The sequence below is a fragment of the Polypterus senegalus genome, chromosome 3, assembly GCF_016835505.1.
Source record: "Polypterus senegalus isolate Bchr_013 chromosome 3, ASM1683550v1, whole genome shotgun sequence".
Lineage (NCBI taxonomy): Eukaryota > Metazoa > Chordata > Cladistia > Polypteriformes > Polypteridae > Polypterus > Polypterus senegalus.
Genome location: NC_053156.1, coordinates 3,488,759 through 3,511,550, shown reverse-complemented (window position 1 = coordinate 3,511,550; position 22,792 = coordinate 3,488,759).

Here is a 22,792-nt window from a genome sequence, read left to right as displayed (position 1 = left end):
CTCTCACCACCTTCTCCATAAACCTCCTCTTAGGCCTTCCTCTTTTTCTCTTGCCTGGCAGCTCTATCCTTAGCATCGTTCTCCCAATATACTAGCATCTCTCCTCTGCAAATGTCCAAACCAGCGTAATCATCTCCCAACTGTTCAACTTGAGCTGACCCTCTAATGTACTCATTTCTAATCCTGTCCATCCTTGTCACACGCAGTGAAAATCTTAGCATCTTTAACTCTGCCACCTCCAGCTCTGTCTCCTGCTTTCTGGTCAGTGCCACCGTCTCCAACCCATATAACATAGCTGGTCTCACTACCGTCCTGTAGACCTTCCCTTTCACTCCTGCTTATACCCGTCTGTCACCAATCACTCCTGACACTCTTCTCCACCCATTCCACCCTGCCTCCACTTTCTTTTTCACCTCTCTTCCACAATCCCCATTACTCTGTACTGTTGATCCCAAGTACTTAAACTCATCCACCTTCGCCAACTCTACTCCCCTCATCCTCACCATTCCACTGACCTCCCTCTCATTCACACATATGTATTCTGTCTTGTTCCTACTAACCTTCATTCCTCTCCTCTCTAGAGCATATCTCCACCTCTCCAGGGTCTGCTCAACCTGCTCCCTACTATCGCTACAGATCACAATGTCATCAGCAAACATCATAGTCCACAGGGACTCCTGTCTAATCTCATCTGTCAACCTCTCCATCACCATTGCAAATAAGAAAGGGCTCAGAGCCGATCCCTGATGTAATCCCACCTCCGTCACTTCTACCTCAGACCTCACCACTGTCACACTTCCTTCGTACATATTCTGTACATCTCTTACATACTTCTCTGCCTCTCCTGACTTCCTCATATAATACCACAGCTCCTCTCTTGGCACTCTGTCATATGCTTTCTCCAGGTCCACAAAGACGCAATACAACTCCTTCTGGCCTTCTCTATATTTCTCCATCAACATCCTCAGAGCAAACATCACATCTGTGGTGCTCTTTCTTGGCATGAAACCATCCTGCTGCTCACTAATCATCACCTCACTTCTTAACTGAGTTTCCACTACTCTTTCCCATAACTTCATGCTGTGGCTCATCAATTTTATTCCCCTGTAGTTACTGCAGTCCTGCACATCCCCCTTATTCTTAAATATCGCCACCAGTACACTTCTTCTCCACTCCTCAGGCATCCTCTCACTTTCCAAGATTCCATTAAACAATCTGATTAAAAACTTCACTGCCATCTCTCCCAGACACCTCCATGCTTCCATAGGTATGTCATCTGTTTAAACCAACAAATAGTACGTTTTTCTTTGCCTCCACTTGGTATTCGCTGAAATTCTTCTATTTCCCCCCATGCTTTTGCCATTGCCTTTTCACAGAACGCTGAGCTGAAGGGCTATTTATATTGATTTGCATATTCAAAGAGGTGTAATTCTGGGAGGAGTTAGGGAGTGGCAGAAGGTGCATGCACGTGCGTTACTTTTCACACTGACTGGGATTTATGGAGTGAGAGAATGTGGAAGTTGGCGTTCACACAGGTTTATGCATCTGGACTTTTTTGTGAATAAGCACATTTCCACTTTTGTCCGTACGCCATATTTTAGTGTGAATTCTACGCACGCCGTTATGCATGAGGCCCCTGGAGAGCTACTGTGGCTGCAGGTTTTCATTCTTACTTCTTTTCTTAATTAGTGACCAGATTTTGCTGCTAATTAACTCTTTACCTTAATTAATTGATACACAACTTAATACTCAGGCCCCTTAATTATTTCTTTTTTCCTTAATTAGCAACCAAACAATATTAAGACAAAAAATTAACCAACATGTAAACAACAACCTGCATCCATCACACAATGACTGAAAATAAAGAAAGGTGAAGGCCTCAGTAATGTTGATCTGCTCAAGTCCACAAAATATTTTGACAGCCAGAGCTCAAAAAATAGAAAATCAACAGTTTTGGAAATGTCTGCCATGGCAGAATGAGCGCCATGGAATTAAATAACGGGTATAATTAGCAACGAGAATTGGCTTCAAATTAAGAAGCTGATTGAAGTGAAGTTGGAGTTTGAGGCCCCAAGTTAGTTCATCTGTTGGCTCACCTCACATCAAATTTATGTTTAAGTGCCGTTTAAGGAAAAAATCAATTCAGCAGTCAGAGTCTCAAGAAAAGTCAATTAAAATAAAGGGAAATAGTTAATAAATAGCAAAAACTGGTCACTGATTAAGAACAGAGTTAGAATGAAAACTTGCAGCCACAGTAGCTCTCCAGGACTGGAGTTGGAGACCCTGCTACAGACAGTTTAGAAACTGTAGAGATTGAATTCTTTTGTGGTTGGTAGAATCACAGTGTGCATTGGGATTGCTGGGTTACTAAAAGTGTGCCACCTCCGAAAAACAGTTGGAAAACACTACTCTACCTACACCTTTGGTCCTGGGACGCTAAAAAAGTTCTTTGTAGCAGCCATTCTGCTTAAAAACTAACACTGAGCATTACTTGGGTGGTAATGTTATGATCTTTGCATAGGGAGGACTCCAGCCTTCTAATGAAGTATAGTCGGCTCTGTCCTCTCTGGCACAGACCATCAGTATTGGCAGTCCAGTCCAGTTTATCATCCAGCTGCACTCCCAGGTATTTATAGGTCTGCACCCTCCGCACAGTCACCTCTGATGATCACGGGGTCCATGAGGGGCCTGGGCCTCCTAAAATCCACCACCAGCTCCTTGGTTTTGCTGGTGTTCAGGTGTAGGTGGTTTGAGTCACACCATTTAACACCATTTAGATAAACCTCTGCATGTTGAGTTCTTTGTGTCAAGTCGTGTCACTAATCCCAGACAATGCTGTGACTGTCCACTCAGATCCTAAATTTGATTCAGTTCATCATATTTCCCCATGGGGTGGCACGGTGGCGCAGTGGTAGCACTGCTGCCAAGCAGGTAGGAGACCCTGGTTCGCTTCCCATGTCCTCCTTGCGTGGAGTTTGCATGTTCTCCCTGTGTCTGCGTGGGTGTTCTCCGGGCGCTCCAATTTCCTCCCACAGTCCAAAGACATGCAGGTTAGATGGATTGGCGATTCTAAATTGTCCCTAGTGTGTGCTTGGTGTGTGGGTGTGGGTGCGTGTGTCCTGTGTTGGGTTGGCGCCCTGCCCAGGATTGGTTCTTGCCTTGCACCCTGTGTTGGCTGGGATTGGCTCCAGCAGACCCCCGTGACTCTGTGTTCGGATTCAACGGGTTGGGAAATGGATGGATGGATATTTCCTCATTGTGATGTCTGTTCAGGTGAAATGCCATTATATAAACACACACAGCTGAAGTCATTTTGTGTTAAATTCCTTGACTTTGCTCCCTGGTGTCAGGTTTTCTCGTCTCAGGTTTCTCCAGTTTGCACTCAACTTTATTTTATTGATTCCCCTGACGGCTCTTCCTTTCCCCTAACCACAGGCTGACGAGCTGCAGATAACACAATCCATTCCACTGATGAGGTTGTTGAAAGTGTCTCCCTGTGACGATGCGGGTTCGCTTCACGCTCCCATCTGGCTTCTGGGAACCCTTGAACCCAACACCATTGGTAATGTCACCAATGAGCTAGGCAGTGTGGCACAACATAGCAAGGGGATGGTGCAAAAAGTGCCAAAGTACTTTTATCTGGACACGTTGTTTTTGATTGCTTTGTTGGTTTTAAATAAAAGCACTTTTGCACTTTTTGCACCGTCCCCTTGCAATGCTGTGCCTCACTACCTAATTCATCGGTGACTTTACCCTTCCCAGAATTCTCCATATTGGCTGCACTGTGCGCTAATGTGAAGGAGGAATGTGTCTTTGTAGTGCTGATGCAACACAGAAAGAGAACACAAAATATAAAAAGATCAAATATGACACAGTGGATGGGAAAGTGATTTTATTATGTTTTATATCACATTCTTTATAGGATTGAACACAACTTTATTTTTGATGTTATTATTGCTGTATTATTTAACTGTAAGCTCATCTACACATAGAAGGAGGACGTGCTGCTACAGACAGAGGGCCGTTTTACAATGACAGGATTTTGAAGAAGAGTGGACTGACAGGGTTTGAAAGGTCAAAACTTGAAAGAGCACAATTGAGCACGACATCATAACTGACCGCGGGAATAATCATCCAAGAACACGCATATAGACTCTAGGAAACAGATGAGCAGAAGTGGAACTTGAGGTCAAACAAATGCTGGATCTAAGAGTGATTGAGGAACGTCTTCGCCCTGGACCAGTCCTATCATACTGGCCCCAAAGCCTGACGGCAGGTGGTGCCTTTGCAGTGATTTCCATCAGCTTAATTAAGTTTCCTGTTTCAGTGCATATCCAATGAACTCCGTGAGTGACTCAGAAAAGCACGAGTTGGACCATCCTTGACATGAGAAAAGGGTATTGGCAAATTCCCCTTACAGAATCTGCCAAGGAAAATAAAACCTGCTTGGTAACCCTAGAGGTCACTGGCAGTATCATGTCTTCCCATTTGGGTTTCATAGGCCACCTTGAAACACCTGGTGGTGAGTTCTAAGGCCCACAACTCCTGTAGTGCCGCCCACCAGGATGACATGGTCGTCTATTCTGGCACACGTGTTTGTAAGGTGCTCCTCAAACTGTGTGGTGCCGAGCTACGCGTTAATCCAAAACAATGCAGTTTGAACTGAAGCCAAATATTTGGGCAATATGGTGGGAGGTGCTACTATCTGACCACAGGGTACTAAAGTCAATGCCATAATTAACTGGCCCAGTCCGCAAACCTTCCTGGTACTTGCAAGGTATTACTGTGGGTTTGTACCTCGTTTTCCCAAGAGAGCTGCATACTTGACTGATCTGACAAAGAAGAAGGCTCCTAACATGCTGTGTTGTCTTTGATTTCCCAGACCAACCCTTTGGACGCAGGTCTTGGTGCCTTGTTGAGCCAGAGCGTCGATGGTGCAGAACACCCCATCAAGTTTCTGAGCCAGGAACTATTGTACCAGGAAACCAGGCATGTGGCTTTGGAAAGCAAAGCACTGGCCATTAAGTCAGCTATCCGTCAGTTGAGGTATCTACCTTCTTGGCTGTGAATTCACTCGAGTCACTGACCTGCACCTTTACAGTGGACAAAGAGTCAAACCCACATGTCACAAGATGGTTCTTGGACCTCCAACCATTTAAATTCAAAGTCCTGGATCACCATGGTTCCTGCCACGCCAACTCCAATGCACTTTCTCGAAGACATGACCCGATGGGTCTGGGCTAAGGGGTGTGCCGTGTCACACACATGTTCTTCAAGGCTCCTATAAATGTAGGTACACTCCCAGCCAGAGCTTGGCGCTGTTGCCTAATGTTTTTCTCTGTCTCTCTGTTGTGTCCTGAATGACATCACTTTGAGATCCTGGCCACCTGAAACCACCTCTTCCTGTCCTCCAAATTGAAAAATGGCTCCGCTACCATCTTGGAGTCAGTCAAACAGAGATTCACATCTGAAAAGGCACCAATTGTTAGTTCATTGTTTTTGGTGCCCCAAGTCTTTATTAGAAGAGAATACAGTGAAATTCTAACTTGCATGTGCCAATCAACCAGCTGCTCCTCTCCGTTATCTTAATGTCTTCTTTATCAGAGTAAATTCAGAACGTGTTTGTCATAAATGTACTTAAATAACTTGGAGGTCGATTATGAGGGCCGGAAGGGCTGTTATTGACGCCATTTTAGATGTTTGACTGACATTACATTTGTCATGAGGTTTGTCTCCTGAAGTCACAGCTGGAGAAATGAATATCTAATGTCATGTCTTCACTGCTTTACTGAAGGGGGCAGTGAGAGGGTCTGCTTCTGAGACCACTCAGTCCACGTCTCACTCTTGAGTGGCAGAAGACATTTTAGTGAATTCTGATGAGAAAAACTGTGTGTCTTGGATGGTGACCTGTGAACACGGGGGGCTTTGAAACCTCGTCAGCTGAGGGGACATCCATGAAAGTGTGGAGACAGAAAGTGGGCTCTGAAAGTGGGAGTCAGGCCTGCTACAAGAAACATCTGATCAGGTCAGTTCAGGGGTCCATATGTGTGAGTGTGTGTTCACCCTGTGATGGGGTGGCATCCTGTCCAGTGATTGTTCCTGCCTTGTGCCCAGTGCTCTCTGGGATTGACTCCAGCTACCCTGTGACCTGCTCTAGATAAACAAGTAAAGATGAATGGATGGATGGATATTGATTAGTGATCTTAGCATAAAGAACAAAACAAGGAGCAGTGAAAGTGGGGTCTGCAGTGGCCTTTTGTCACTGACTGCCATCACAAACAAGTGGTAAAGAAGGACAATTCGATTCTGTCACTCAGCAGCCATCCTCTGTCACCAGTGTCACTTGTGACCATCCAGCTGCTGATTTAGGGTCACAAGGGTGAAGACCCCCAGACTGAAGTCCTCTTTTATCTCAGAGCCTTCTGAATTCTAGTAGCTGCAGGAGTCCTGTGGAGTTCTGAATTATTATTGTGTGCTCTTCATTATTATTGATCAAGAATCGTTACTCTGATTTGTAGAAGTCTTATGGTGTGTGTGCTGATTACAACAATGGCTGTCATGTGTGGTCTGTTTTATTATTTTCTTGTCCCTATTTCACAATGTCCTACGTGAACACGAGAACTGCAGACATTCATCAGGCTGCTTTGGAACGGAGAGGCCGCCGTGAAGGCTCTGCATGGACACATTGAATGGGCAGTCGCTCAGCGGCCTTTGGATTCTCAGCACTGGCTTTACGTCTTCATGGATTATTGATGTGTTTTATTGTGTGTCGTGGATTGTTAAATATCAGAATAGTTTTATTACTTACTGATAATGAAAATGTGATAGACATGGAATCTTACATTCTGCCATTGTACAGTCCTGAAAAGTGTGATTTTCTAAGGAATTCTGTTAAAAACTATTAAAGAGACAACTTGAACCATGTTAATGAAATATAAAAATCTCCATGTTTATTGTGTACTAAATTTGCACAGAAATACTTTACTGCAGCAACACTCCTAGATGGCATAGTAGTGAGGATTATAAAGATGATTTAAAATCAGTCAAGGGTGGTTTGAAAAAGAAGTGAAACTTTTTAACGATTCTAAAAAACACTTCTAAGCAGTATGATAGGCAGAGAGTTCTTCAGATCCAAATGTAATTCCTTTATTAAAGGTTTAAGTTTCTCTGTTTTTCTAGAATTGAGCACAATGCTGTTCTCTGAAGTATTAATTGTGTTCTCTATGAGGTGAGCAGCTGCGGCTAATGAGACTTCACAAATATTAACAAATGTCAGTCTAAAGCAGCAAATCCTACGTTTAGTTGTGGACATCAAACCTCATTTGACCTTCTCAGTCGTCCATTTCAGTTCCTCACAGTCACCTCAGTGTCATTTAGTGAGCCAGCAGTGTGAGGAGTGAAGGCCGACTGCTCCGTCTGCACTCGTCTGAAGCTATAAACGCTTAACTCTCTTTTGCTGTTTTTCTGTTATTTTCCCTTTTCCTGTGTAGTTTTCTCCCTTCATTTATCCCTAATAGTTACAATTAACAAATGGCAGGGCAGACGCCTGGGATGATGAAAGCAGCAATGACTTCAGTAAAAGACCCGCTAATTAGTAAATAATCAGTGAAATAAGCACAACACCTGGAAAAGCAGAATGAAATTTTGGTTGAAAATGCTGTTAATGACTTAAAAACAAAACTACATATTCTCTATATAGTTTTTTATTTCTCCATTGACTTCAAACCACAGAAACTGGGAAATAATAACTCACTTAATTAGGCTAAGAGTCCGATAAAAACAGAAGTTGGTTAGAACAAAAACCAGCAGCCAGAGTGGGTCACCAGGACTGAGTTTGGGAATCACTGGTTTAGTTTGATGCAAAACTAAAATAATAAAGGAATACTTTCCAGGATTTGATTCTTAAACAAATCTCCACCCGCCTGACCAAAGCTGCGTCGCTGAACAGAATTTCGGCTGTCAGCTGAGCTCTGCTGTGAAGTTTTAATTGTGAAATCTGAAAGTCTGCACAAAATGTAACTCCAGATATGAGAAGATCTTTAAATTTTACTGTTTTTGGGTAAAATTCATCACCTTACTTAACAATTTTTCATCAGATAATTAGTTGTGTCCCAAAATAAACGAATCAGAATAATAATTTTCCAATATAAAATGAAATAAATTACCCAAGAAATCAAGTATTTGATATTTGAAATAACAAGTATTTAAATCAACTGCCAGGAGTCTCCTACATTCACAGTTTGGTTTATTTTAGATTCTAATAAAGAGAAGATTTATGAAAATCATTGTGTTAAAATAAGAAAAACTCCTAAACAGTCCACACTCAGTCCATACTGAGCTAGCGGAGCAGAGCGTCGTCTCCAGCAATGCAGCGACTTTAAGAAGACTTTACTGTTAATAAGTGTGATGGTCAAGGATTGTGCTGCTAATCGGAAAAATAAGCACAAAAATCCTAAATATCTAAGAACAGAAAATGAATTTTGCTTTGTTTATTTTCTTGATGTTATAACATTTACAGTAAACTGAGCACTGAAGAAGCAGGCCTAAATATCTTAAATGTGAAGAATATTTTCAGTGCTTTTCTGAACCAGGAATAAAGAAAGGCGTAAAGAATTGGATTAACTCCAAAGTTCACTTCACTTAGTAGCACTAAGACATTCCTGATGATGCGTATGCTTCCTATATAATAATCAGCGCTCAAGTTAAAAATGTTAAGAGGCAGCCAGCAGATAATAAAAGCCCCCACGACTACTCCTAATGTTTTTGCGGCTTTTCTTTCAGACGGTTTTGATATTTTACTGTCACTCAGCTCCTCAGTTTGTCTCTTTTCTATCATACAGTTGATGGCTCTTGAATGGCTTCTTGCAACTACAAATATTCTGATATAAAAACCAATCATCAGTGAGTAAGGAATAAAAAAAGTTAAGAGTAAAACAAAAATGATCATAACATTCAAAGTAAATACTAAACAAGATTGTTCACATAGCTCTGTTACAAAGGTACAAAAATATAAAAGTATTGCTGTGTATAAAAGTGCAAGCAGCCACACTACAGCAATGCTGAGCCTGGCAACAGTCAAAGTTATTTTTGAGCTGTAAAAGAAAGGATGGCAGACAGCAATGTAACGATCAATGGATATTAAAACCACATTAAATATCACAACAACACTGAGAACATTTGCAAATATATGATACAAATAACAATAAATAACCCCAAAATACCAGCAGGTGTCAAACAGGAGACTCAAACTGATGGGCATCACAAAGAAACCTGCTAAGAAATCGGCCGCTGCGAGTGAAAGGATCAGAAGATTAGTCGGCGTGTGCAGCTGAAGAAAATGAGAAATAGAAATGATGACAAGAAGATTTCCAAAGACTGTCGATAAAAGCAAAAGACAAGAGAAAGTGTAATAAAGTCCATAAACTTCAGATTCATAAATGAGTTTCTCACAAGATGTATTACTGTGAGGAAAGCAAAGGCCACGTTTCACTTGTTTCAGCTCCATGTGTGTCCCATGACTGAGCCGTCCTGCCTGCACACTGAGATGTTTATACACTGAGGCCCTGCGACTGCCATATTCTCTCTGCTGACGTCATTCACATGAGGCGTCTCTCTGCTGTGTGTGCTTCACAAATTCTCTCAGGATGTTTGTTTGTTCATTTCAGTTCTTACTCACTAATGAGTTCATCAAATCACAGATGTCTTCATTATATTTGTTTCTCAGGAGCCGCTCAGGGCTGCGGTGGTCTCTCCTCACAGCTCCACAGTGGTCAGCTGCTGGCTCTCTGTAGTTTGCTTCGTCTCCCTCTGCCTGATAGTTTTTTTTTTTTTTTTCCATGGGCACTTTGACATTGTTACAACATAACAAAGAGCAGCCAATCAGAATGAGCTGAAGTTGTGCCCAGTCGTGGTCTGACACTCCATCCTGTCCTAGGCCCAGTGGTGGTCTGAGCCCCTCTGACACCTGGAAGCTGAACATGCATGTGGCGGACCACCCTGTTGTCATGAGAGGCCCAAATAGACACAACACACACAGGGTTTGGAAAAGTAGACTTGCACTTCTTTGTATGGAAACAGCCATGCAGATTATGATTATTCCGAATGATTTATTAACACCACAGCCACCTGAGGTAGAGGGCAAGGAGGCTCAAGTCTGTTAGCTTCAGGCCAGTGGCAGTTCTAACCATTGGTTACATGACCCTCGACCTCTAGGGCACGTCCACTAGTTCCTCCCATGGAGGCCTTGAGGGCCCTGGCAGCAGGCCTTCACCTCACTGTTCAGGCTGAAGGGTGCCTGAGGACCAAAGGAAGTCTGTTCCTGGCCGATATGTTCCTGTGTACTACTGCCAGAGGATGTAAGTGGACACAGGGCAGAAATCTGGAGGGACTGATGCCGGTCGCACCATGCCCAGGGGAGAACCGAGAGGCCTGGAGAGATTTCACCAGCCTCGGCCAACCACATGGAACATGCAAATTTTGCAGCAATGTTTGGCTGAGAGAAGTCAGGAGGGAGTGAGGCCAGCAGAGCTGTGCCCATGGGAGAACCAAGGGGACTGGAGAGATCTAAGGCAGCCCTAGCTAGGCTGGCCTCGCCATGCCAGGATTAGACCCAGGGGGGCTTTAACAAGTGCCAGATCACCCCAGTACCCCTCCCAAAGGCACCTTAGGGGCAGGGACATAATTTTTTTTCCCAGCCACAACTGTTAACTCCCAGGCCATAGTGGGGATCCTATGAAAGTCTGGGTGGACAGTCAACACAAATCATTTTCTGCAAGAGGCTGACAACCTTTCCAAGTGCCCCGTGGTATGACCCACTCCCCTTCCAGATTTAAATAGACCCCCGGATACCAGCCAGCACTCCAGCGGCAGCAGGGAGATCTGTTGAGAGTGGCATGTTGGATGTCCCTAGGCCCTTTTGGAAAGTCTACTTCCACCGAAGAACTGCCAGCTAGATCTGGGGGTCAGTCCGATACCCTCCCAGGAACTCTGGTCTGAGATGAAACCCTTCTGGAGATTATCGCTGATGAGCCTTTTTGGACACTCATAAAATAACGAAGTCCAAAATGAACTGAAAATCCCCTAGACGGAAGATTCCCCATGTCTTTCTATGGCATGTCTACTGAAGTGCATGTAGCTTTCCAAGTGTACGGAGACGGGAGAGGAAGAGGAAGGTCAGACACACTAAGCCCGACAAAGTGTACTTAAAACATTGTTTTTTAGTCGACCCTCCTCTCCTCCCACCAGCAATGGGTCTCTTCCATCTTCCTGGCAAGGGAGAACTCCTTGAGCGAGGGGGATCTTTGGTGGCAGGCCAGCATGGCATTTTGGACAGGGACGGTCGCAGGTAGTCCTGCAGCTCATTGTAAATGAAACTGAATCTGATACAAACAAACAATGGGTGGTCAGAGTCTGGTGAAGGAGGGCCTCAGGTGGGCCAGTGCTTCCTCCCACCTTTTGTACAATGTGTATGGGCCTCTGGACCAGCTATCTTCCACCCAACCTGACAGGGGGGCTGGTGCCAGGGGGTGTTCACACCTCCATGAGGGCAAGACCGATCCATCCCTCAATCTGTGGGTACAACCCATGCAGCGGTTTAATGCTGCAGGGCCTTGGACCCTTTTGTTTTGGTCAACCTCCCTTCCACCACATAGGCCTGGGGACCATGAGACAGGATTTCTCTGCCACTCAAAACTTGAGGAGAATGAGGATCTCACCCTTTCCCTGCAAAGTGCCTGGGCGCTGTCTTTCGGGACAGCCATTGTTCCTCAGGGCCGACTTGACCTCACAACAGGCCAAGTCTCGGGAGCTTCCACCTGGGAATTTCTGACGATGGATGACCATGGGTACCCTGGAACAGTTCAGGTGGAGGCGGGTTTCTGTCGCCAAGGTCGTGGAGTGCTGTGAGCACCCCCTTCAGCCATACTGATCAGGCTCATGACCGATAGCTAACCATGCATATGGGGGCCAAGAACTCTGAGGGGGACATGTCCCCTTCAGCACCTTTCCCCAAGGGCCCTGGTACAGGACCTACAAGTATCCCCCTGCCATCCATCACAGGCATACCCACCATGGAGAAGCAAACACACCTTACTGGGTTGATCCAGCTAGTAACATATGCTTGTCTCAAAGAATATGCCACGCATGTCTATGTGTACACTGAAGTGACAGCGAAACGGCGAACGGCTCATTACATCAGTTACATTACCTTTGATCGCTCCACGTTACTTAGATAATTGTGGTAATTCTAGAGCTAATAAATGCAAATGAGCTCTGACTCCTGCTCTGGGAGGATGTGTGCATTTATCAGATCAATAACCCACCAAGACCCCACGTCTGGCCAGCTTTGGTGACTCTAGATAATCTCAGGCTGATCGCATGCCCTCCACAGTGGCGATAACTTATGTGCATATCTGCCCTGTGAGTTGTTGATGGTATGTTCTGTGCCTACCATGGTGACCATGGGTAACAGGGATCACGGTTCAATTTCAAAGGAAGTCTGAGAAACGGCTACCACATCCAAGGAAGGCAGCAGATGCACAAATTACTCACTCAAGGCTTGGGAAGGTAGTGATGAAAAGTAACAAGTGGTGCTGCATGGCCGTTCTCAGATGGTGGAGCGATTTGTCCGGTTAATTTCAATAACAAACGAGACTCCCTCCTGCTAAATAGTTACATCTTAACCTTCTTTTGCATAAACTGTAATGGCTAAGCTCTTTTAATCTTTCCTCATAGTTCGTCCCCTGTAGCCCTGGAATCAGCCTAGTCACTCTTCTCTGGACCTTCTCTGGTGCTGCTATGTCCTTTTTGTAGCCTGGAGACCAAAACTGCACACAGGACTCCAGATGAGGCCCCACCAGTGTGTTATAAAGCTTGAGTGTAACCTCCTGTGACTTGTACTCCACACATCAAGGCGCTATATAACCTGACATTCTGTTAGCCTTCTTAATGGCTTCTGAACACTGTTGGGAAGTTGACAGCTTAGAGTCCACTATGACTCCTAAATCCTTCTCATAAGGTGTACTCTCGATTTTCCGACCGCCCATTGAGTATTCAAACCTAATATTTTTACTTCCTATGTGTAATACTTTACATTTACTGACATTAAATTTCATCTGCCACAAATCTGCCCAAGCCTGTATGCTATCCAAGTCCTTCTGTGATGATATAACGGATTCCAAATTATCTGCTAATCCACCTATCTTGGTATCATCTGCAAACTTAACCAGCTTGTTACTTATATTCCTATCTAAATCATTTATATATATTAAAAATAGCAGCGGCCCCAGCAGTGACCCCTACTGGCCAACACTCTTAACATCAGCCAATTCTGATGAGGTTCCTCACACCATCACCCTCTGCTTCCTGTGTCTGAGCCAATTCTACACACTGAACTCCCACTTCTTTTAATTTGATGTCCACCCTCTCATGTGGCACCTTATCAAATGCTTTCTGAAAGTCCAGATACTGTAAATAATATCATCTGCTCCACTTTGATGCCAATTTTGGTGCCTCCTCATAGATTTCCAGCATGTTAGTAAAACACGTCCTCCCTCGTCAAGGTTCAAGTATAATACGGCAGCTTCCGTGGTGTAGCGGCAAGATCCGCTGATTTATTATCCAGAGAGATTGCGTTGGTTTGGACGTGCAGAGGAGAGATGCTGGGTATATTGGGAGAAGAGTGCCAGGTAAGAGGAGAAGAGGAAGGCCTAAGAGAAGGTTTATGGATGTGGTGAGAGGGGACATGCAGGTGATGGGTGTGACAGAACAAGATGACAAGGACAGAAAGATATGGAACAGGATGATCCGCTGTGGCGACCCCTAAAGGGATCAGCCGAAAGGAGAAGAAGCAACAATGCAGTCAAAGCCTGGTGTTACTGTCATGTTGTCATATTGATTATTTAGTTTTTTTTGCTGTGCTAACTCAGTTGTATTATTATTATTATTTGTTATTTTCCTCTATTTTTGTTTTATATAAAGCAAATTAAACACAACAAATATAAGTTTTCAGCAAAGAATTTACATCAATCTTGTTATTCCAAACAGCCAAAATATTTCCTGTAAATCAAAATGACAAAAAAAATCCAAAGTAGCCTACAAAGCCTTAGAAGAAATATTGAAAAGATCTGTACAACTGCATAGTGAAGACCATACTGTTCAACAACGTTTAAAATTAAAATTTTGTGTTTAAATAAAACATTTAACAAATGCGGCTTGTCATCAATAGTTATTTCTTTTTCTTAATCACTTTGGGATATCGATTTGATTACAGCGAATTTCAACCTTTGTGAGCTTGGGACCCCTAATTTTATCTTTTTAAGTTCCTTGATGACCCACAGCCAGCATTTGAAGATCAGGGGGTTTTCCCCTTCATGAATTGATCTCGATTAGAAGATCGGTAAAGGTGGGCAGGGTCCCTTTGGTGAAACAAGCCCATTAAGAAATTAGGTCAAATATTACCCAGCACTGTCAATCGCTTCTGCAGTGTGATGGAGGTCAGATGTGACAATACATTTGAGATAAACTGATGATATTTCATTTTTTATCAGTGCATAACATTGCGTTTCTGAAAAAGCCAACCCTGTCGTCCACCCACCTATTGTCATTAAGTTTGCAATTCAGCATTAAAGGCTTTCAGATCTTAAAAACAATAAAGAGGAAAAACAAAATTGCAAATTAAAAGATGGAGCCAAGCCACGACTGAATAGAATGAAGTGCAATTTTTCTAGAGATGATGGAGATGCTCTGTTTTAGAGTGTGATAAAATGAGAACAGGATATTAATTTTGAGTCACAGCTAGTATGTGGATCTAACTCAAAATGGTCCATGTGTGGCATATTTCACAAATGTCTGTCACCGTTTCTAACGCCAGGGATGTTAACATGAGTGCTCAGTCAGTGCATTGGCTGAGATTCAAGACTCAACACCAACCCTTTGCAAAGAGAAAGTTATGTAAATTATCTGCTCACAGATAAAACAATTTAATTTATTTCCCATGTGCCCTACAGCATGCTGTCTAAATAATTCATTTAAAATATCTTTTGAACAATGAAACACACGGAGAAGCAGGATACCTTTGCTGTTTTCCCCTCCTTTCAAGCATCTCCTTTTCCTTACACTCACATTCCCACTCTTTTTCTGAGCACTCTTCTGTCTCAGGTAATCAATCAATCAATCAACATTTATTTATATAGCACATATTCATAAAAAAAAATGTAGCTCAAAGTGCTTTACAAAATGAAGAATAGAAAAATAGAAGACACAATAAAAAATAAACATAAGTCAACATTAATTAACATAGAATAAGTAAGGTCCGATGGCCAGGGTGGACAGAAAAAACAAAAAAAACTCCAAAGGCTGGAGAAAAAAAATAAAATCTGTAGGGATTCCAGACCACGAGACCGCCCAGTCCCCTCTGGGCAATCTACCTAACATAAGTCAAACAGTCCTCTTTGTATTTAGGGTTTTCATGGAAGGACCTGATGATGATGGTCACGTAGACTTCTGGCTTTCAGTTCAAATGTTGGTGCATCATGATGCTTTGAGTAGGTGGTGGCGCAGGCCGCCACCACAAAGAACCCGGAAAAAGAAACAGAAGAGAGAGTAGGGGTCAGTACGGATTTTTAGAGCCACCATGAGTAGTTATTATGATGAAATGAACATACAGAGTATCAGGATTAAGTTAAAGTGAAGTTATAAAGAGGCCATGTTAAAGTAATGAGTTTTCAGCAGTGTTTTAAACTGCTCTACTGTATCAGCCTGGCGAATTCCTATTGGCAGGCTATTCCAGATTTTAGGTGCATAGCAGCAGAAGGCCGCCTCACCACTTCTTTTAAGTTTTGTTCTTGGAATTCTAAGGAGACACTCATTTGAGGATCTGAGGTTACGATTAGGAATATAACGTGTCAGGAATTCCGATATATAATATGGAGCGAGATTATTTAAGGCTTTATAAACCATAAGCAGTAATTTAAAGTCAATCCTGAATGACACAGGCAACCAGTGTAGTGACATCAAAACTGGAGAAATGTTTTCGGATTTTCTTTTCCCAGTTAGGATTCTAGCAGCTGCATTCTGCACTCGTTGCAAGTGATTTATGTCTTTTTTGGGTAGTCCTGAGAGGAGTGCGTTACAGTAATCTAGTCGACTGAAAACAAAAGCGTGAATGAATTTCTCAGCATCTTTCAATGATATAAGAGGTCTAACTTTTGCTATGTTTCTTAAGTGAAAAAATGCTGTCCTAGTGGTCTGATGAATATGCGATTTAAAATTCAGATTACAGTCAACGGTTACCCCTAAATTTTTTACTTCCGTCTTAACTTTTAATCCTAGTGCATCAAGTTTATTTCTGATAACCTTGCTGAATCCATTATTGCCAATTACTAAAATTTCAGTTTTCTCTTTATTTAGTTTGAGAACATTACTATTCATCCATTCAGAAATACCAGTAAGACATTGTGTTAGTGTATCGAAAGAGTCGGAGTCATCAGGTGCTATTGATAAGTACAGCTGTGTGTCATCAGCATAGCTGTGGTAGCTCACGTTGTGCCCTGAGATAATCTGACCTAACGGAAGCATGTAGATTGAGAAGAGCAGCGGACCCAGGATAGAGCCTTGTGGAACACCATATCGGATATCATGTGTCTTTGAGATTTGATTACCACAACTCACAAAGAATTTTCTCCCTGCCAGGTAGGATTCAAACCAATTTAAGACCCTGCCAGAGAGGCCCACCCATTGACTAAGGCGATTTCTAAGAATATTGTGATCAATGGTGTCAAATGCAGCACTCAGCATTTCTTTCCTGTACTTCTAAATCTGTTAGTAGGTTTTCCAATTCCATATAGTTAATTTTGGAATCCATACATTAGTATCCTTAGGGAAGCGTCTTTTAAACCAGACACCTGCTGCCTGCCAGTATCTTCTCCAATCTACTCCTACAGTTAGGAATTTTGACAATTTCTCTTGTATTTCCTTTAAACTTTTACAATAATGTTCCTGTAGGATTTGAATGGTAGTCACTTCCCAGTTTTTTGCATTGGCTCGAATTACATCCTCCACTTCTGGAGTACTGTATGCTGGTCTAATGATATCTATCAGATTTTGGGTCTGTTTCAGGATATAACCTGGTGTTTGACCCTGTGCTGCCTCTGTCATGAAATATAAGTGTCTCTTAATTTGCGCCCATTTGAAAAACACTTTAATTCTCTCTGTGTCAAAAAGATTCTGTAAGTTATCTGTATCTTTTCTTTCTTCAGTATTGCCAAAGTTTCCCCAGTTAAATTCTTTGGAATTCAACTGTGCTGATTCCTCCCAACGGTAAGTATTATTCTTTACATCTTGGTTCGGGTATGAAACCTATGATGAAGTTTATCGTTCCTCATGCATTGTTCTATCTGTTCTTGTGTTTTGAAACAGTCTGTCCCTATAAGTTTCTGTATACTTATTCTCTTTAGAATAGTTCAACTTTTCTTTAAGAAATTCAATAGATATCAATAAAGATATATTCAACAAGGGCTTTAAGATTATCTTAGGTATTAGCCCCAAAAATCCAAATTATTGTCACCATTCATTTGAATGGGAAAAAAGCACGCAAATATTACATTGTATTAAATGTAAGAAAAAAAGAGTTAGTTGGTTAAGTAATTCAATTTTACTCTTTGCTTAGCTTCTAATAGGTGTTTTTGTTAGATTAATAAAGATGTATAGGTTAAATAGAACTTTTAGAAGGTTATTGTATACTTTATAGCATATACTACTAAGCAGGCTTCATTTGCAGCCTACTAGTTTTTTTTATTTTTAGGCACCAAAAGGTTTTCTTAAAGGGTTAGGTTAGGGTTAATTCAGATGAAAGTGTACCCCAAAAATGGAGTACACCAATGCGCTGGTACACTACCGACGTATAATAATTCTACTATAATACCCCGGCACAGCACTTATCCCTAAAAAAGCCAAATAAATATGGAAATACCCCTCATAAATAATTTAAATAGACCCCTCCATCCAATCACCGTAAAAAGACCATAAAATGTGCATAAATTAATTATAAATTTTAAAACTGCCTCACTCATGGTCTAAAATAATTTGTAAAAAAGGTCACTAAAAATATCTAAAAAGGGTTAAAATACAATACGAAAATGGCTCTAAAACAATACAAAGGGGTTATAAAATTTAGATAAAACTAGGGCTAAAAAGACTAAATTTAAAATTGGGAATCTACTAGGGCTAGAAAAAGGAAAACACAGAAAAAACCAGGCCGATAGCGGAGAGGGCTACATTAAATTTAACCTTAGAGCCCCCTCCACTATCTTAACATCAGGGCTCTGGTTTTCAAGTTGGCCCTACCCCCACTAACGTTAAGTTTAGTATTTGTAGTAGGGGTAGGCCCATCTAAAAACAACAGGAAGAGTGATCGATCTTAAGACCGGCTGCTGCCCTGAAACCAAATTTCAACCCCGGTCTACTATTTCAGGTTTAGGCGTCGGATCGAGACAGGCCCCACTCCCCACGAACTTTAAGATTAGTCCTTAGGGGAGGGGTAGGCCCATCTAGATCCGAGACCCCCAAGAGTCCACCAACCTGACCGCCTGGGAAAATACCATCAACTGATTTTTGGTGTTTTTTAATAGCCAAATTAAATTGATCTATCCTTTCACCTATGTGCCCATCATATACTGGTGGAAGCAGGGACAAATAATGATCAGCAACCGGAAAACAATGCTTCATGTTTGCTACAAGCTGGAAAACGATCTTATCAAAGTTTGAGGTGGAGCCTCGGACAATGTGGTTCAGGCCTAAGAATGCCACCACCACCACCTCAGCTGTCACCTCTTTGGAACGTTTCACCCAGCCCATACACTGCTCTATTGTCTGTCCGGCAGCAAAATTAATTATCCATCCCGGCCGTCCCGTATTTTTAAGGAGGACAGACTTTCATCTGCCAATATGACTCCGATATCCTGCTCTATGTCAAATTCCTCCATCCATTCCTCTGCTATTTGGGCTTGTGTTTTACTATTGTGATTTTGACTGACTCTAAGCCTTCGGACTAGAAGAGCTGCACCAAGTGTGTTAGTTTCTCTTTCATTTCCAATATCCAACACCTGTTGATGGCACCTTGTCCTAAAGGCATTTGTAAGAGCCATTTTCCTAGTTCTATAAAATGTATGAATATTTACCAGATGATAATGCATAAAATATGGGAGGTTCCTAAATCCCCGTGAATAGAATTGAGTTGGTATTTTCCTGTCATTTCTTAACAGTTATGAGTTAACAATGTTCTTTAGTAAGTGTTTAGCCTCGCCTTGTGTAAGGTACAGAGGCATACGGTTTTTTAATCGTGTCCTTGAAAGAATTCTTTTTTGTGCTCGCGTCCGTGCTTATGCACGTCACTGAGCCTGGCGCATATCTAAGTGCCAACGGCCTAAGGGTCTTTTGAGTGTGAAGTAACTCGTAAATTAAAAGATTTAAGTTTTGAACCGTATGTTAAAAGCATACAGAAGAAGAAATAAATAACCTTTAAGTACAGAAGTAACCAAAGCTTCATAAGAAAAACTAAGTTTATAGAAGATACATTTTTCCCCTTTTTTGCCTTTATTCTTTGTGTGTAACTATTTTTCTTTTTATTCTTGTATGGATTATTTGCCTTTAACTTTCACTAAATATTTTTAAAAACGAACTTTTGGACTGAGAGATTTCTTTGACACGCATCTTACCCGTGCCTGACTTCACCTTATGCAAAGGCGGCTACAGCATTCCTTGTCCAACCTAAGTAAAGCATCCAGTCCTGTTTTCGATGGGACGCATAGACAGTTTTTTTTGTATTAATCAATTTTAACCCCTTTTTAGGTTTCGGATTTGGGTTAGCATAGACTGTCTTAAATTCAGTGTTCACAGAACAAAAAAATAAATATAGTTCGAAATTGACATATATTATTAAGGTGGCTACATGCAGGTTACTGATTTAAGATTAGGCATCCTGGTTACTACTACTGCCTAGTTTTTAAGTTTAAAATTAGGGTTGGGGTAGGATAGGGGATTAGACCATTACTGGCATGCTCTGGCACACCTAATTCCTTAAGTAAGTTTATTTAAATAGACATACAACCTCTCCTTAATTGTGCTAAAATTGTTCGTTCTTAAATCTTTTAATATCATTTTAAAATCCAGTGCCTTTCACAGTAAAAGCAGTGGCTAAAATAGAGGGTTCCAAAAATAACTCCCCCTACTGGTCAAGTTAAAAAGTGGTTAAAAATTGAATAAATAGATTTTTGTTTTTTGTATAAATAATGAACTATAAAAGGACATTAAAAATAGGGCCATTGAGTGTTAAAAAGACAGGATAAATTAAGCACTGAATATATTTAAAAGGTAATGATACAAAACAAACAGCCCTGAGCACCAATTTTAAACTCCGGGCCTGCACTATTTATGCAAATTAGGGATCTTTGGATCTTAAAATTAGGAGTTGGGATAAGGGGGGGGAGGGGGAAATCATATTTTAACATCAGGGCCCTGAGGTGAGATTGCAGCTAAACCTCGGGGTGCAGTTCCACGAATGTTAAAATGAGGGTTGATGATGGGACAGGACCAATAAAAATCAAAACAAAGGGCTAGGGTAGAGGATATGGGCATTAGTGGCATGCCCTGGCGCACTTAGTTTCTTTATAAAAAGGTTATTTTTATGTCTCAATGTCTATGGCATTAGTATAGACATACCTTATACTCTAAAATCTGTGAAATAAATAAATACTAGAAAATGTCCCTTATATGGAGAATAAAATGTTCTTATCTAAAATGCTAAAATCGTTTTTAAAGATCTGTTCAATATAAAGTTTAAAAAGTAATCAGATCTGTAAAAACACTTAAAATAAACTAGTTAAAAGCTATTCCACCCTCCTGAATCGAGACGTAGTGTTAAATACATCTTATTGTTTTGTTGTAAGGCACCATATAAAAGATTTTTTCAAAAAAGTAGAGTTATTTAGGGTTAATTTTTAGTCCCTAATAAATTAATATTTGGTTATTTAATATTAGGTCTATAATCAATTATTAGGTTTAGGGGTAGGGGTAAACAAATTAAACTAAAAACGAGGATTAACATCAGGGCCTCCCATGGAGTTCTTAACATCAGGGTTTCATGGGCCTTAAGGGTAGAATCGGGGTTGGGGCCAGCCCTGTGTGTGGTTACTAAGAGCCTGGGTTCAAATTTTAACATCAGGGCTCCTTTCACTATTAGAACATTAGAACAATTTAGACGAGAACTGGCCATTCAGCCCAACAAAGCTCGCCAGTCCTATCCACTTGTTTCCTCCAAGAAAACATCAAGTCGAGTTTTGAAAGTCCCTAACGTCTTACTGTCTACCACACTACTTGGTAGCTTATTCCAAGTGTCTATCGTTCTTTGTGTAAAGAAAAACTTCCTAATGTTTGTGCGAAATTTACCCTTAACAAGTTTCCAACTGTGTCCTCGTGTTCTTGATGAGCTCATTTTAAAATACAAGTCTCGATTCACTGTACTAATTCCCTTCATAATTTTAAACACTTCAATCATGTCACCTCTTAATCTTCTTTTGCTTAAACTGTAAAGGCTTAGCTCTTTTAATCTTTCCTCATAATTCAACCCCTGTAGCCCTGGAATCAGCCTAGTCGCTCTTCTCTGGACCTTTTCTAGTGCTGCTATGTCCTTTTTGTAGCCTGGAGACCAAAACTGCACACAGTACTCAAGATGAGGCCTCACCAGTGCATTATAAAGGTTGAGCAGAACCTCCTGTGACTTGTTTTCCACTCATCAAGGCGCTATATAACCTGACATTCTGTTAGCCTTCTTAATGGCTTCTGAACACTGTTGGGAAGTTGACAGCTTAGAGTCCACTATGACTCCTAAATCCTTCTCATAAGGTGGACTCTCGATTTTCAGACCGCCCATTGTGTATTCAAACCTAATATTTTTACTTCCTATGTGTAATACTTTACATTTACTGACATTAAATTTCATCTGCCACAAATCTGCCCAATTCTGTATGCTATCCATGTCCTTCTGTGATGATATAACGGATTCCAAATTATCTGCTAATCCACCTATCTTGGTATCATCTGCAAACTTAACCAGCTTGTTACTTATATTCCTAATCTAAATCATTTATAGATATTAAAAATAGCAGCGGCCCCAGCACTGCCCCCTGCTGGTGACCACTCTTAACATCAGCCAGTTCTGATGAGGTTCCTCGCACCATCACCCTCTGCTTCCTGTGTCTGTGCCAATTCTGCACCCATCTAAAAACATCACCCTGAACTCCCACTTCTTTTAACTTGATGCCCAACCTCTCATGTGGCACCTTATCAATTGCTTTCTGAAAGTCCATATAAATAATATCATATGCTCCACTTTGATCAGATCCTTTTGTTTCCTCCTCATAGAATTCCAACATGTTAGTAAAACACGACCTCCCTCGTTCAAAGCCAAAAAAACGAAAGACGTCACCTCAATTAAAACATACCCTTGATGTTAGACTTGACTCTTCAGCTCAGAAAACAGCAGCCACATCATCACCTCCTACAGCAGTACTGATTGAACAATCGACACTTAATAGAATCCTACAAAGGTTAGATGAGTCTGAAAGGCAAATACGGTCACTAACTACCTCGGCACAGCCACAATTTTACGGACACGGTCTTGTCGATATACTTCAGAATCAAACTGAAAACCAAAGAGTGGTTGTCGAAGCTACAAATCTGTTAGCTCAACAGTGTGAGAAACAAATTAAACCTCCAGCGCCACGTAGAGAAGTACCAA